A 16,895-nucleotide genomic window follows, 5' to 3' on the forward strand; every position below is an offset into this window, starting at 1 on the left:
TATGATGGGTTTATTGGGATATAACCTTGTCATAAATCAAGGAAGATCTGTAATTTACAAAGCCAGATGCCAAGGCTTATTTTGGTGACTTTTCAGAACTTCAGGACTAAAAAGGAAATCTTATAGGTTTACAGAGGATAGATAACCTAGAAAAACAATAGCAGCTTTCTAGTATAAGCATACCATTTGCATTATTGGATGCTAGAAAACAGTGGGATTACTTTAATACATGACTGAGAGACTGCAGCCAAGAATCATATACCTAGCCAAGATATCATCTGTCTAACCAAAGAAAAAACATTTCCAGGAATTCAAGAGGTCAGAGAGTATACCACTTTATATCTTATCTGAAAAATACATTCAAATCTGTGTCCTAAATAAATGAAAACCAAGGAACTCAAGATCTCAAGAAGAAAAACATGGTAGGTAGTAAATTGAAGGTGCTGCTCTGACTATATATTTTTAAGTATTAAGTTTGAAATAAATGACATATTCATTCTGCAATGGAAAAACTCAGCAATTGCTTCCAGCTAAATTTTTTTTTTTTTTTTTTTTTGGTGTAGAAGTAGGGGGAGGGAGAGAGAGAGAGTGAGGCTGAAAGAGTTAAATACTACTAATATCATCTTTCATTTCACTTAATAAGCAGATAGCGCTGAATAAATGTGAAATGGAAGATAGGATTCTGTTGTTCCTTCCATCAGCAGCATTTCTGATGTGCCTCTGACAGTGTATGTCTCCACTGTTGAAGGTTTCTAATGTTTAAAGAAGTATTATTTACACAGCATGGCTTGTAAAGTCAAAACAGTGGCTTCATCTTGTGATCAAGGATGATCAAGGATAATTTTCCTGTGTGCAGTTTCATGACGTAAAATGTAAATTGAGTGAACTGTACCTCCATGTTAGATCAGCAAAACCCAGGGATTAAGGAATTCATGTTCTAAAGATCTTACATGTGGGTGTGGAGAAGGGCGGTAAAAGAAGTCTAAAGATTTTATCTTGATGTGTTGAGATGGATGTAGGAAAGGAAATATAACAAAAAGATTTGAAAGAGATTAGAAGTGTGAGAGAATATTACTTGCAATTCTATGGCAATACATTTGCAAGCCAAGAGAAACTGGATGATTTTCTAGCCAAAATGAACTGGATGATTTTTGAGGACACTATCAAAATTAACAAGTAAAAATACAAAACTTGAGCAGATAATAACTGTGGGAGAGATTTGGAAGATCATATAAGATATACCACTTAAAAAAGGCTAATTAAAAAAAAGATAAGTATAGTGTTACTTAAACCATTTTAAATCTTGGAAAAAGATGAAAATCTCTAGTTGGGTTTATGCAGCAGAGGTTTATGAGGTTTATTTATTGATAAGATAGTACCAAACTATTTATATATTTAAGAATATCAATATAAAAATTCTACATAATTATAATTCAACAGAATTGAGCAGCCATCAAAGAATACACCATGATTCAATCTGGATTATTGAAAGAGGGTGAAGAGAGCTCAATATTAATGTATTAATGCAATTAATTGAATCAAAAAGTTAAAAGAGAAAACAAAAATAGAGATTACCACTTTGCCTTTCTCTGATCACCAGTATTTGAAATATTGTTTTATTAATTAATATTGTCAAAGCTGATAACACTGAATTCTGCCTATAACCATAATTCCCAAGTTGAGTTCTACAATTAAATAGATTCAGGGTTCTTTATTAGTGTTTTGACCATGGCTTCTCCTTGAGGTTATTATTTTGAGTCATCTGTCAGTGGGTTAGTTTTCACTGACCAGTAATTTTTACAAGAAGGGCTTAGGAAAACTAAGAACAATATTTCATATATTGGTGGTCAAGAGAGGGGGAGGTGGTAGTTTTTGTGGGTTTTTTTGAGAGAGAAAGGAGGAGCAGTTATTCTATGGTATATTTTCTGGATCTTTCTTTTACTTTGTTCATGCATTTTTTGGGGGAGGGGGAGCTGTATCTGACCAAAGATGTTTCATAGGGTCCTTTTTTACTACTATCATGTAGAGGCCAGTTATTTGCTAAAGAATTATTTGTAGATTTGTAGAAGGTAAGGAATGAGCTAACATAATCTGAGCTTCAGTTTTGTTTTCCTGTCTTAAAAACCTCTCACACAATCCTTTATTTTGTCTCCTCTGGGATGGCATTTCCATCAGTTTTGGTGTTCTGGGTTTGGCGAGTCTCACAGCAGAGGACTTCATATCACCAGCTTTATGGTTTTCCAGCTAACGATGACTATCTCTCTTTTCCCATTTTATCTTGCTACCCCACCTACAGACTTCTTGCTAAGAGCTAGGTGAAAGCAATTCAAATGACATGTATCCAGAATATGGACAAGGATCTAAATAGACATTTCTCCAAAGAAGATATACAAAGGACTGATAAGCACATGGAAAGATGTTCGGTATCATTAGTTAATAGAGAAATGCAAATCAGTACCACAATGTGATATCACTTCACCCCCACTAGGATGTAAAATGAATGTAAATTGGTGTAGCCACTTTGGAGAGCACTTTGATAGTTCTTCAAAATGTTGAACTTGAAGTTACCATACGACCAAGTAATTCCACTCTTTTCTATAAATGCAAGAGGAATGAAAACATATGTCCACATGAATATTCATAGCTGCATTATTCATATAGAATTATTTGGTTTATGACAAAAAGTGGAAACAACCCAACTGTCTGTCAACTAATTAACAGATAAATCAAATGTGGTCTATCCACACATTGGAATATTATTTGACAATAAAAAATAATGAAGTACTGATGCATGTTACAACATTACGAATCTCTTAAACATTATACTAAGTGCAAGCAGCTAGTCACAAAAGATTACGTATTGTATTATTGTATGATTCCATTTATATGAAATGCCTAGAACAAGCAAAACTACAGAAAGTAGTTTAGTGGTTGCCTAGGGCTGGGGGTGGTGGTGGGAGGGGATGGGCAATAGGTTTTGTTTTGTGGGTGATAAAAATGTCTAAAATTAGATTGTGGTGATGATTGCACAACTCTGTGAATTTTACTAAAAACCACTGAATGGTTTGTATGCTTTAAATGGATGAATGGCATCATATGTGAATTATATCTCTATCTTCATATCTTTATTAAGCTGTTTAAATGACAGCCGATGACTGAAGACTCTTGAGTCAGAATGTCCAAGTTCAGTTACTGGCATTTCCAACTGGCCATGTGACTATGGGCAAGTTCCTCCACATCTTTGTGCATCTGTGTCATGTGGATAATGATATTACCCACCTCCAGCCTGGATTGTGAGGACAAAAGAGTTGGCGCTCAGAATAGTCTGGTACATAGTAAGTGTCAAGGAAATGTCAGTTATTTTTTTAGCCTATCCACTGCATGTTTTAAATCTCAATGACCATATTTTTCATTTCTGCAAGTTCTATTTAATTATTTTCTAAATCACTTATACTTTCTTCATGTTACTTTTCTTATGTTCTTGATTCCTTTTTTTTATATCTTTAATAATTTTTTAACTCTTTGTCTATGATTAAGTAAGTGTAAATAACTTGGCACGTAGAAGGTACTCAGTAGATATTTGTTGAATTTATGAATGAATACCTAGGAGAAAGTCCTGTTTTCCTCACTCTTCCAGTATGTTTCCTTGAAGAAATTATTTAATCCCCTTTGCTTTAGTTTTTTGTCTGTAACACAGAACAATATCTATCTCCTAAAGTTGTGGAGTCTAAATGAAATTGTACGCAGTTTAGTGCTCGATATACATTAGTCGCTTAACTGTATTCACTCTCTTCCCTTTCAGTATCCTATTAATCTTTGTACATGTGTTATCATGGACTCCACCCTCTTAGGAGTGGTTGAGTGCTCGTTTTTTTAAATATTTCGACTCAGGCTTTGCTGCCGTCTCTGCAAATCCGTATGGAATCTGTTTCTCCTTCTTGCAGTTCTTTCACTATTGAGTTCTTTGGAGTCACACATATCCTGATGTTGTCTATTCACTTTCTCTTGATTATTTTGCTTCTTTTGCCACTCTGACTGTTTTAGTTACTGAATTAATTTCTACTTTCAAAATGGTAATAAATGCAAAAGCACCTTAGTGTCTACAGAGTAGAAACTCCATGCATATTGATTGAATCTTAAATAGCTCTTGAATTCTGCTGCCTGTCACTCAGAGTTTCCCTTGGTGTTCTACTCACTGCCTCACTTAGGGCTGCACTGTAGCTGTACTCTGGCAGATCTGCAATCAGTTCTCTTCCTGACCCTGGAGAGCCAGACTGAGGAGCATCGTTTGCTTCATCTTTTGAATTAAAAAGGGCCAGAGTCCCTAGTAAAGCAATGTCAGTGCTACACATTAGAAGGGAAAAACAAACAACTGAGAATCTCAGATTGCCTATTTATGGTAATTCTTAGTTTTTGCCTATGATTGGATATAGGACTCAGATATAGGGATCTACAGAAGAGCTTATTTTTTGTTGCTTGTTCCCTTCGGTGATGAAAGGGCTGAATATAGTGTTCAGAAGATACTAATTACTATATGAATTTCATCATTACTAAAACATAAGGTGAAACAGCTCAAGTTTTGGATACTGTCCAAACAAAGATATTACTGGAAGGACACTATCATAATGTTGTTTCACCAACTAGAACTATTTGCATCCTTTATGCTTTAGGCTTCAGGGCTAACAGTCTGCGGTTCCTTTTGTGAAAAAAATTAAAGCAAGAAATGGGGGCAGGAGGGATAAAAAGAGAAACATTTTTAAAAAGAAGTGAAATATTTTCAGGTACTGGTCAGCGCCCAAAATGTACTTTTTCCTTCTCTATGCCTAGAGTTCTAAAAATTCTTCTTGCAATAGAAATAAAATATTTAGTGAAAGCATTCATAATTATTCAATGAGTCAGATGTCCCATTGTTTTATTATTATAGAGGTTAATGTTAGACATTAATTATTATATTTTGTCTTTCAGAATTCACAATCTTTTCTGGAAAAGATTCTTATTTTTTCTTGTGGAAACCACCCCTTCCCCACTCTTAGTCCAAGGGACTTGAGTAAGGTTGATCAGTATATATTATTTTTCTGGTCAGCCACTCTAACTCATTCAGAAATAGGCACAATGTTATTGAAAATCAGCTATACCTGATAAGGGTTATAAACTCTATTATTACCTTGGAGGTGCTGAGAAAATGGCTTATCATATTTCGTTGATTCTAGGGTATCCTATTTTCACCCACATTTTAACATCTCTGATATTGGGGTACATTTTATAATCTGCATCATAGCAAGCTATTCTGTTATTATTAAAGGATGAGTATTTTTCCTTTCTTACTAGTACATAATAAAAGTATTTTCTTACAATCAGTGATGATGTAGGTCCCATGAAATATGGTATACCTGGAGCTTCTGGCAGCTACCTTGTCATGATGAGGGCTGAGGTGGGTCTAAGAGTGGAGAGGAAAGGGGAGAAAAACAGTTCTCTTGAGATCAAGAGAAACTGAGCATTGATGATGTAATTTAGATTCTGTTGTATCTAATCACATCTGAAGTTAATGCCCAGGTTCTATAAGCAAACTAACTCTCTTCTCACTCAGCACACACTCATTGTTGTTGTTTAAATATATGTGAGTGGCTTATCTCTCACTTTTAACTGGGAGTTCTGACCACTTGTATATCAAGTAAAGAAACCCTTGAGATATTATCAAAAATCAATACCTGAACAAAGAGAACTTAACTGTGGCCACTTTCTTCTTTCTCAGTTAAGAAAAATAATGGACATGAAGCAATGTGGAGTATCTAAAACATTTGACAAACATAAATAAGGTCAGTAATAGGCATTTTCTCTCAGGAAATACTGAGATGCTTTATAATTCAGAGGCAAGCATAATCCACAGACACATTCTAAGGCCTGTGAAACAGACCAAGATTCTTAGTTCCCCTGGAATGAAAATGACTTACAGAGATCTCTTTCTCTAGGAGAAAGACATTCTCACGTGCTCATCAAGATTTAGGGAATTTACAGATAAGGTACAGTCCAGCCAAACTCTAACAGTAGACACACTACATAGGATGTGACAAATGGGTAGTGGGATGTGTGTGTATGTGGAGAGTACAGGGAGTTAAGGGCCTAGAACCTTAAACTATCCAAAATGAAAAATTTTATCCATCAAAGTAAACAGTAGGACTAAATATTTGAGGTAAAACGGTGTTAGTATAAACTCTAAAGTTTTCTACTACCATTGTCTCAAAACTGTAATTTGACTAAGGCTGCTTCTACAAGTGATCAAAAATGCTTTCTAAAATTTCAAGTTATTTGATAACTATAAATTTTAAAAATCCTTATAGGATAGGACATATGTGGAGATATTGTTCTGTCTTGTTCAGATGACTTCCTTAAAGACAGAAAGTGCATTTGTGCATAATTAGCATATTTTGGCCTTAAGCCTTGCACCTAGTAATGCTCTTCAAGTGATTAGGACTATGTGAGAAATGCTATAATCCCCTAGAAATGTACTGTTTGGTTTTTCTCAGTACTGTTATGAAAAAGACGAAGAATGGGTAAACTGGAATTAAGAAACAGTTCCTGCCAGTTAAATGAGCAGAACAAAAGTGTGTATGTTCAATCATGTGTGCTGAACTAAGGACAGCTTAAGATCATTTAATTAAATTGTTTAAATAACACCTTTAAATCCTAAATCTTTTTGTCTTTATTATAAAATGAACATTATGCAATTAACATTTGTTCTCAGTCTATTTTTCCTTTAAAATGATGAAAAAATGATAGGATATCACCTTTACATTTTAGTAAATTTACATGATTCTAATCTAGCTGCGATTACTCTCTTTTTAATGCTTTATTAAAAAAAAAGTTGGGCCAGACTCTTGAATGAGCACTTTGGTTTATATCAAGAGAGGAATGATTATGTAACCAAACATATTCAGATACTAAATCTGTACCCCCATCTTGTAGAAAGAAGTTACTAGCAGAACTGCCTGGAGAGCCTCTATCTGTGCCTGGACACTCTCTGGTGACAATTTTATGTTCCCAAGGGTCATTTGGATTACTAATACAGGCATTACAAGGACGAATACAAGTAGTATTTAAGGTTTTTTTTTTTTAAGATTTTATTTATTTATTTGACAGAGAGAGACACAGTGAGAGAGGGAACACAAGCAGGGGGAGTCGGGGAGGGAGAAGCAGGCTTTCCGCCCATCAGGAAGCCTTATGTGGAGCTCGATTCCAGGACCCTGGGACCATGACCTGAGCCAAAGGCAGACGCATAATGACTGAGCCACCCAGGCGCCCCAGTATTTAAGTTTTAAACAAACAAACAAACAAACAAAAACAACATTATTTGTGAGTTATCATTTAGACAGCATGATTAATACATTACTGAATAGTTAAACTTTACACAATCAGTTAAAAATAGGCCATATTTTTTTGAGCAAATGATGTTAATGTAATTTTTTTTGTTAGAAATTTCTTTATTCTTACTTATTTTTATTAAGCACCAGTTTAATACTGTAGAAAATTTCAAGTCACCCATTCTTCCCTCCCCCACCCAAATTCTTGATAAAGAGTTCTTCAAGTGAAGACACGCTCTCTTCTCTCTTCTGTATAAAACTTTATCAAATAAAGGCAAATAACTATGTAATCTTGCTGTAAAATGCTGCCTGCAGCTGTGGAAAGTGTCTGTCCAGGCTCCTTTCACTGTCCAGGTCCCAAAAGACTCTTGTTCATAAACTGTCTCTTCACAAACAAGTCCACCACTTGCTAGGTTTATCATTCTGAGGGTCAAAAACTTTCTCACAAAGTCTCCGTCTAGTCTCTTGTCTCAGCTGCTCTAAATAGGCCCTCATCACCTCATCTTCCTGTTTGTTTGCAGGTTTGGCATAAATTGCATTAAGTGGAAAACCAGGCTCTCCAGGAATGGGAAAATTAGTGATTCCCAGCCTATACATTTCTTTTTCACCTTGGCTTTTGGAATTGCACTTTTGGAGTTTCCTTAGGCACTCAGAAATGTAGAGAGTTATATATATCAAGGTTCTATCAGCTTCATTCTTAATCTCATAGTTTTGAAGAAGACATTGGCCTTAAAGTAATAGATGGCTTCATCCACAATATCTGTATCTTTTGTCTCTCTAGGGGCAGGTCCTTTGAACTGACTTCTTAGGCAATAGTGCCATGTTTCCAATGAGTTTGGTGTCAGGGTCCATGAGAGAAGAGTGGTAAGCTGGCATCTTGGCAGCGCCCGTGTTGCAAGCTAGACGAGGAGGTTAGGGTTTGAGCGCAGTGCTCGATGTTAATGTAATTTTAAACAACCCAAATCTCCCCTGTTCCCAAGATATCTATAGTAGTTATCAATCAGTAATGACCAGTCCACCTTAGTTGTATTGTTTCATCAGTCTCTTGTAGTATACATTCTTTATTGTTATGTTAATCACTATACATTACACCATTAGTTTTTGATGTAGTGTTCCATGATTCATTGTTTGTGCATAACACCCAGTGCTCCACGCAGAATGTGCCCTCTTTAATACCCATCACCAGGCTAACCCATCCCCCTACCCTCCTCCCCTCTAGAACCCTCAGTTTGTTTTTCAGAGTCCATCGTCTCTCATGGTTCGTCTTCCCGTGCGACTTACTCCCCTTCATTCTTCCCCTCCTGCTATCTTCTTCTTTTTCTTTTTTCTTAACATATGTTGCATTATTTGTTTCAGAAGTACAGATCTGTGATTCAACAGTCTTACACAATTCACAGCGCTCACCATAGCACATACCCTCCCCAATGTCTATCACCCAGCCACCCCATCCCTCCCACCCCCCCACCACTCCAGCAACACTCAGTTTGTTTCCTGAGATTAAGAATTCCTCATATCAGTGAGGTCATATGATACATGTCTTTCTCTGATTATTTCACTCAGCATAACACCCTCCAGTTCCATCCACGTCGTTGAAAATGGCAAGATCTCATTCCTTTTAATGGCTGCATAATATTCCATTGTGTATATATACCACATCTTCTTTCTCCATTCATCTGTCGATGGACATCTTGGATCTTTCCACAGTTTGACTATTGTGGACATTGCTGCTATAAACATTGCGGTACACATACCCCTTCGGATCCCTACATTTGTATCTTTGTGGTAAATACCCAGAAGTGCAATTGCTGGATCGTATGGTAGCTCTATTTTCAACTGTTTGAGGAACCTCCATACTGTTTTCCAGAGGGGTTGCACCAGCTTGCGTTCCCACCAACAGTGTAGGAGGGTTCCCCTTTCTCCACATCCCCGCCAACATCTGTCGTTTCCTGACTTGTTAATTTTAGCCATTCTGAGTGGTGTGAGGTGGTAACTCATTGAGGTTTTGATTTGGATTTCCCTGATGCCGAGCAATGTTGAGCACTTTTTCATGTGTCTGTTGTCCATTTGGATGTCTTCTTTGGAAAAATGTCTGTTCATGTCTTTGCCCATTTCTTGATTGGATTATTTGTTCTTTGGGTATTGAGTTTGATAAGTTCTTTATAGATTTTGGTTGCTAGCCCTTTATCTGATATGTCATTTGCAAATATTTTCTCCCATTCTGTCGGTTGTCTTTTGGTTTTGTGGACCGTTTCTTTTGCTGTGCAAAAGCTTTTTATCTTGATGAAATCCCAATAGTTCATTTTTGCCCTTGCTTCCCTTGCCTTTGGCGATGTTTCTAGGAAGAAGTTGCTGCGGCTGAGGTCAGAGAGGTTGCTGCCTGTGTGCTCCTTAAGGATTTTGATGGACTCCTGTCTCACGTTTAGGTCTTTCAACCATTTGGAGTCTATTTTTGTGTGTGGTGTAAGGAAATGGTCCAGTTTCATTCTTCTGCATGTGGCTGTCCAATTTTCCCAACACCATTTGTTGAAGAGACTGTCTTTTTGCCTTTGGACATTCTTTCCTGCTTTGTCAAAGACAAGTTGACCATAAAGTTGAGGGTCCATTTCTGGGCTCTCGATTCTGTTCCATTGATCTATGTGTCTGTTTTTGTGCCAGTACCATACTGTCTTGATGATGACAGCTTTGTAATAGAGCTGGAAGTCCGGAATTGTGATGCTGCCAGCTTTGCTTTTCTTTTTCAATATTCCTCTGGCTATTCGGGATCTCTTCTGGTTCCATACAAATTTTAGGATTATTTGTTCCATTTCTTTGAAAAAAGTGGATGGTATTTTGATGGGGATTGCATTGAATGTGTAGATTGCTCTAGGTAGCATTGACATCTTCACAATGTTGGTTCTTCCAATCCATGAGCATGGAACGTTTTTCCATTTCCTTGTGTCTTCTTCAATTTCTTTCATGAGTATTTTATAGTTTTCTGAGTACAGATCCTTTGCCTCTTTGGTTAAATTCATTCCTAGGTATCTTATGGTTTTGGGTGCAATTGTAAATGGGATCGACTCCTTGATTTGTCTCTCTTCTGTCTTGTTGTTGGTGTATAGGAATGCCACTGATTTCTGTGCATTGATTTTATATCCTGCTACTTTACTGGATTTCTGTATGAGTTCTAGCAGTTTTGGGGTGGAGTCTTTTGGGTTTTCCACATACAGTATCATATCATCTGCAAAGAGTGAGAGTTTGACTTCCTCTTTGCCGATTTGGATGCCTTTGATTTATTTTTGTTGTCTGATTGCTGTGGCTAGGACTTCTAATACTATGTTGACTAGCAGTGGTGATAGTGGACATCCCTGCCACGTTCCTGACCTTAGGGGAAAAGCTGAGAGCTTTTCCCCATTGTCAAATGCTTTTTCTGCGTCTATTGAGAGGATCATATGATTCTTGCTCTTTCTTTTGTTAATGTATTGTATCACATTGATTGATTTGCGGATGTTGAACCAACCTTGCAGCCCAGGGATAAATCCCACTTGGTTGTGGTGAATAATCCTTTTAATGTACTGTTGGATCCTATTGGCTAGTATTTTGGTGAGAATTTTGGCATCCATGTTCATCAAGGATATTGGTCTGTAATTCTTTTTGATGGGGTCTTTGTCTGCTCTTGGGATCAAGGTAATGCTGGCCTCATAAAATGAGTTTGGAAGTTTTCCTTCCATTTCTATTTTTGGGAACAGTTTCAGGAGAATAGGTATTAATTCTTCTTTAAATGTCTGAAAGAATTCCCCTGGGAAGCCATCTGGCCCTGGGCTTTTGTTTGTTGGGAGATTTTTGATGACTGCTTCAATTTCCTTAGTGGTTATAGGTCTGTTCAGGTTTTCTATTTCTTCCTGGTTCTGTTTTGGTAGTTGATACATCTCTAGGAATGCACCCATTTCTTCCAGATTATCTAATTTGCTGGCATAGAGTTGCTCATAATATGTTCTTATAATTGCTTGTATTTCTTTGGTGTTGGTTGTGATCTCTCCTCTTTCATTCATGATTTTGTTGATTTGGGTCATTTCTCTTTTCTTTTTGATAAGTCTGGCCAGGGGTTTATCAATCTTGTTCATTCTTTCCAAGAACCAGCTCCTAGTTTCGTTGATCTGTTCTACTGTTCTTTTGGTTTCTATTTCATTGATTTCTGCTCTGATCTTTATTATTTCTCTTCTCCTGCTGGGTTTAGGCTTTATTTGCTGTTCTTTCGCCAGCTCCTTTAGGTGTAGGGTTAGGTTGTGTATTTGAGACCTTTCTTGTTTCTTGAGAAAGGCTTGTATTGCTATATACTTTCCTCTCAGGACTGCCTTTGCTGTATCCCAAAGATTTTGGAACAGTTGTGTTTTCATTTTCATTGGTTTCCATGAATTTTTTTAATTCTTCTTTAATTTCCTGGTTGACCCATTCATTCTTTAGTAGGATGCTCTTTAGCCTCCATGTATTTGAGTTCTTTCCGACTTTCCTCTTGTGATTGAGTTCTAGTTTCAAAGCATTGTGGTCTGAAAATATGCAGGGAAATGTATTGGATATTTTTTAAATGTCCTCATTTGTGTTACTGAATTCTGCAGAAGTTTAATTGAGATATTTGTTAGATTTACAAGGAGAACACAAATATTATGAATGTAAAAAGTCACAAATTAAGATAAAGCAATTATTTGATTAATTTATTGGCATATATGAACTTATTTCTTTCAAACCCTGTAATTGCCTTGAGAAATTACTGTATTGCTTTTAAAGATATATAAAGACACCTTTTTAAAAGCTAAAAAAAAAAAATGAAAATATGCAGGGAATGATCCCAATCTTTTGGTACCAGTTGAGACCTGATTTGTGACCTAGGATGTGATCAATTCTGGAGAATGTTCCATGGGCACTAGAGAAGAATGTGTATTCCGTTGCTTTGGGATGGAATGTTCTGAATATATCTGTGAAGTCCATTTGGTCCAGTGTGTCATTTAAAGTCTTTATTTCCTTGTTGATCTTTTCCTTAGATGATCTGTCCATTTCAGTCAGGGGGGTGTTAAAGTCCCCCGCTATTATTGTATTGTTGTCAATGTGTTTCTTCGCTTTTGTTATTAATTGCCTTATATAATTGGCTGCTCCCATGTTAGGGGCATAGATATTTACAATTGTTAGATCTTCTTGTTGGATAGACCCTTGACATAGGATATAGTGTCCTTCCTCATCTCTTATTACATTCTTTGTTTTAAAATCTAATTTGTCTGATATAAGGATTGCCTCCCCAGCTTTCTTTTGGTGTCCATTAGCATGGTAAATGGTTTTCCACCCTCTCACTTTCAGTCTGGGGGTGTCTTTGGGTCTAAAATGAGTCTCTTGCAGACAGTATATTGATGGGTCTTGTTTTTTAATCCAATCTGATAACCTGTGTCTTTTGATTGGGGCATTTAGCCCATTTACATTCAGGGTAACTACTGAAAGGTATGAATTTAGTGCCATTGTATTGCCTGTAAGGTGACTGTTACTCTATATTGTCTGTGTTCCTTTCTGATCTACGCTGCTTTTAGGCTCTCTCTTTGCTTAGAGGACCCCTTTCAATATTTCTTGGAGGGCTGGTTTCGTGTTTGCAAATTCCTTTAGTTTTTGTTTGTCCTGGCAGCTTTTTATCTCTCCTTCTATTTTCAATGACAGCCTAGCTGGATATAGTATTCTTGGCTGCATATTTTTCTTGTTTAGTGCTCTGAAGCTACCTTGCCAGTCCTTTCTGGCCTGCCAGGTCTCTGTGGATAGGTCTGTTGCCAATCTAATATTTCTACCATCATAGGTTACATTTCTCTTCTCCCAAGCTGCTTTCAGGATTTTCTCTTTGTCTCTGAGGCTCGTAAGTTTTACTATTAGATGTCGGGGTGTTGACCTATTATTATTGATTTTGAGAGGAGTTCTCTGTGCCTCCTGGGTTTTGATGCCTGTTTCCTTCCTCACATTAAGGAAGTTCTCTGCTATTATTTGCTCCAATATACCTTCTGCCCCTCTCTCTTTTTCTTCTTCTTCTGGGATCCCAATTATTCTAATGTTGTTTTGTCTTATCGTATCGCTTATCTCTCGAATTCTGCCCTCGTGATCCTGCAGTTGTTTATCTCTTTTTCTCAGCCTCTTTATTTTCCATCATTTGGTCTTCTATATCACTGATTCTCTCTTCTGCCTCATTTATCCTAGCATTTAGTGCCCCCATTTTTGATTGCACCTCATCAATAGCCTTTTTGATTTCGACTTGGTTAGATTTTAGTTCTTTTATTTCTCCAGAAAGGGTTTCTCTAATAACTTCCACGGTTTTTTCAAGCCCAGCTAGTATCTTTAAAGTTATGATTCTGAACTCTAGGTCCGACATCGTACTAATGTCCGTATTGAGTAGGTCCCTGGCTGACGGTACTACCTCTTGTTCTTTTTGCTGAGGTGATTTTTTTCGTCTTGTCATTTTGTCCAGAGGAGAACAGATGAATGAGAGAACAAAATCCTAACAGGTTAACAACGTCCCCAGCAAATATACTGTACACAAATCAGAAAAGACCTGAAACCAGGGGAAAAGAAAGGGAAAGAAAGAAAAAAGAAAGATAAAAAAAGATTTAAAAAAGATAAAAACAAAAACAGAACAATACCAGAAAAGCAGAATATGATCAGATATGATCAGGCTAGTGCATAGATCAGTGCCACACACTAGATTTTGGGCATATTTTGGTCTGTTAGAAAAAAGTGCCTACTAAAATTTTAAAGGAAGAAAGACATATATGTACAAAATAAGGGTTGATACAATGAAAGGATGTAACATCCAGAAAGGATGACTGTAAAGATGAAAATTATAAAAGATTTTATAAAAGGAATTGATTAGATAAGAAGTTGTTTGAAAAAAGAAAGATTTAAAAAAGAAAAAAAAGAAAAAAGGGAGAGAATGTGATTAGGCAGGAGACTAGAACAAAGCCATACACTAGTGATTTAGGGTATATTTTGATCTGTTAGAAGAAACTGTATCTCAAAATTTTAAAGAGAGAACAACTTATATATATATGCCAAAAATAAGGGTAACTACTATGAAGGGATAAAATATGACTCTAAAAATTAAAAATAAAAAATGTTTTTTTTTAAAAGGGATTGATAAGATGTTGGTTGAAAAAGGGAAAAAGAAAAATAAAAAAAAACAGTTAAAAAAATTAACTTTGATGAACTAATGAATCATGGTAAAAAAAAAGCCATGAATTCTATGTGCAGTATTCCCCTAGCGCTGGAGTTCTCCCGTTCTCCTTGATCGGTAAACTGGTCTTGGCTTGTGGCTGTTCGTGCTTATCTTCTGGGGGAGGGGCCTGTTGCCGCAGTTTCCAAATGTCTTTGCCGGAGGCGGAATTGCCCCGCCCTTGTCGGTCCGGGCTAAGCAGCTGCTCGGGTTTGCTCTCAGAAGCTTTTTTGTTCCCTGCAAGCTCTCGGTACAGCTTTGGAGGACGAGGGCGAAAATGGTGGCCTCCCAATCTCCACCCGGAGGAGCTGAGAACTCGGGGCCCCACTCCTCAGTGCACCCCCAGAGAAAAGCAGTCACTCCTGTCTCCCCGGTCTCCGGCCGCACTCTGTGCTCACCCCGCCTGTGACCGAGCGTTTCTATGTCTGGCACCCGAACCCGTGTGGAGTCTCCAAACCCAGCAGATCCCTGCGGTGCGCTCCCACGCCGCTCCTCCCAGGGGAGGAAGGGGAGTCTCCCCAGCTCTGCCGCTTGTTGGGTCCCTGCTGGAGAAGCAGTGGCCCGACTGGGCCGCGGATCACAGTTTATGGCAACCCCGAGCTGAGAGCCTGCGCCTCAGCTCCGTCTCTGCAGCCGGCTTCCCTGCTCTGATACCTGGGAGCTCTGCCGCACTCAGGCACCCCCGGTCTTTCTGTGACCCCGAGGGTCCTGAGACCACACTGTCCCACGAGGGTTCCACCCCCCACTTAGCCACTGGAGCAACGTCCCTCAGCAGAGCCGACTTCTAAAAGGTCCGATTTTGTGCTCCGCGGCTCTATCACTTGCCAGAAGCGGCCGGCGGAGACCCCTCCCCCGCCGTCTATCCTCCCGAATATCGCCTCGGATTCACTTCTCCGCACGTCCTACCTTCCAGAAAGTGGTCTCATCTCTGTTCAGAGAATTGTTGCTACTCTCCTCTTCGATCTCCTGTTGAGTTCATAGGTGTTCAGAATGGTTTGATCCCTATTCAGCTGAATTCCTGAGACCAGACGAAATCCAGGTCTCCTACTCCTCTGCCATCTTGCTCTGCACCCCGCCCCCGTAGTATACATTCTTAAGTAATTCTTTCCATGGGTTAATCCATCACTATATGTAGGCTTTCTGATCCCTATGTCAAGCCATATAAGCTTATTTTCTCATTCTCCTGAACATACTTTTCTCCCTTCCCTCTATACTCTTTAAAAACTTTTCCTTTTCTTTGTGTCTACCCCTTGATTTGGTCTGTATTCCTCTTCTCATGTGTCAGCCACTCATTTTATTGTTGCCTAGCTTTCTGTATTTCTTACTTTGCTTTATGTTTGTGTTCTTGGTGAAAAGGGCAAAAAAGTGAGTATTGTTCACTTAGGAAATGTTGTTTTGGGGAGTAAAGAAGATGGGTATTTCAAAGGATTATGTAGAAGACCATCCATTCTAGTATACAAAATACTTCCTGGCTTCCTCACCTCACCACACCGCTTGAAAACTGGGTAACTACTCCTTATTCACTGTTCAGAGTATTCTGTATCTCTGCATCTTTCTTTTTCATGGTCTTGACCCTGAGTCTCCACCCTACTGTAGCCACTGAACTTCATAGTCTTAATCTAGACTTTATAACTAACACTCTATCATCTGAGTTACCAGGATTTAACCTTCCAGTCCCACCTCCCTAGAGTTCTCTTACTTTTATAGCTTACTCCTTAGTGTTCTCGAACTTCAGCATTAATTTCACAAGATTTTATGATTTCCTTTTTCACTATCCATCACTCCCTCATGTAGTTTTAACTCCTCTTCTCCATCATAATTCTGTGGTCCATTATTATAATTACTTCTCTGTACATCCTCAAGTCAAGCAAGAGCCTCTCTTGCTCCATCATGATCTCCTGAAAACCCAACTGCAGTTCAATTAAGCTTTCAGCCTACCCTATACCTGTAACCTCACAGCAGAATGTGATTGAAGAAAGGCACACAGTCAGGATCACTGGTCTTACTTCACATCCATAGCAATGAAACTTGGACTAGATCTGTGCCCACACACTCTGCCTTTCCTCCTCTTACTATGAATGAACAAAGCCTACTCAAAATAAGGCTGTCTGTAACTTGTGCGTTTGGCTCTCTCCCTTCTCCCCTACTCAGGAACCCTGTTCCAACCATTCTTCCCCCATTCTCTGGAACCATCCATTTTTTTTCCCCATCAACTTGATCACTCACATAAGCATATAAATGAATAGAATTCTTCCTTTTTGTGTGTAGTAAAATTGTACCAAAGAATTGTCTATATTCGTTTTCTTCAATTGCTTTGTTCCCATTGTTCT

At 38.1% G+C, this 16,895-nt stretch overlaps 1 pseudogene; it reads right to left on the bottom strand.

Annotated features, from left to right (window-relative positions):
* Positions 1-7,701: 7,701 nt before the first annotated feature.
* Positions 7,702-8,234, bottom strand: LOC114211049 (actin-related protein 2/3 complex subunit 3 pseudogene; annotated as a pseudogene).
* Positions 8,235-16,895: the final 8,661 nt, after the last annotated feature.

This window comes from Eumetopias jubatus, unplaced genomic scaffold, assembly GCF_037043125.1.
Source record: "Eumetopias jubatus isolate StellerSeaLion01/CBP00866 unplaced genomic scaffold, mEumJub1_p1.0 scaffold_8, whole genome shotgun sequence".
Lineage (NCBI taxonomy): Eukaryota > Metazoa > Chordata > Mammalia > Carnivora > Otariidae > Eumetopias > Eumetopias jubatus.